Source organism: Arachis ipaensis, chromosome B09 (genome assembly GCF_000816755.2).
Source record: "Arachis ipaensis cultivar K30076 chromosome B09, Araip1.1, whole genome shotgun sequence".
NCBI classification, from domain to species: domain Eukaryota; kingdom Viridiplantae; phylum Streptophyta; class Magnoliopsida; order Fabales; family Fabaceae; genus Arachis; species Arachis ipaensis.
Genome location: NC_029793.2, coordinates 147,001,751 through 147,002,938, shown reverse-complemented (window position 1 = coordinate 147,002,938; position 1,188 = coordinate 147,001,751).

Below are 1,188 nucleotides of genomic sequence, written 5' to 3'. Positions count from 1 at the left end.
ATTCTATACAAAAATTAATCATGTATTATCAAATCATAAAAAATAATTAATTTTTAAATTTACCAATTAAAAATTTATGTAAACACATAATTCAGTCAAATCTGACTGAATGATTACGTAAAATTCTATACGTCATCAAAATTGAACTTTATTTTAATGGTTAAGGCATACTATTTTCAAGAAAAAAGGTTGATTAATTGTTCATTGTCAAACCTTAAAATTGATAGTAGAATTGAACTTTATAGAAAGAAAATTATTAGAAAAAAAACGTTACGAATATTTGTAAAATTTTTTGAAAATATTAAAGACAAGAAATAAACTTTACTCTTTTATAATTCTATCAAAAGCGATTTTATTTACATATATAGTTAAGGATGAAAAATGGATATCTAAGTGTATATTGCTAAATTAATGTTTAGAAAAATATATAATGTTATCATATTTCTTTAATGTTTTTACCATTATTTACCCATTGCTCACATGCTAATTTTAGACATGTTATAGTACACATATGTGACGGATCTAGAAAATTTTGATAGTGGGGCGAAATATATATAATATTATAATAATTTTTATAATAAAAATATTACGTTTACATAAAAAATTAGTTATTAAATTATCTATTATAAATTTATGTATAAATACATATATCATTTAACTTATTTTATAATTATATTTTGTTATTATAAAATATTATTAAGTTTTAAAATATCTAATTACAAATTAAAATATTAAAATAATAATTTAAATAATAACATATAATTTAAAATTTAATTTTTTATATTTCATATTTTAAAATCTTGACAATATAATTAAAATGTCTTTTTTTTATATATCGTTAAACAATCATTTAAAACTCAACTTTCATACAAATTAGCTCTTGATGATATTCATAGTTGAAGAAGTTCATTCAATTAGTGTAGTTATTATGAAAAAACTAAAGCTAATTTTAAAAGAAGAAACACAAATGAATAGATAATATTCTTTCGAGTCGATTTCTAAGAAAGAACACTAATCTTATGTAAATTTGAAAATTCGTCATTATAATGGACATCTAATATGAAGTTTTCAAATTGGCTATCAAGTGTTGAAAGCTGAATAAAAAATTATTGTGGGATCAAATTTAATAATTTAATGGGGGCAAATAAATATTATTATTATATACTACTCAATAAAATTCTAAATTGT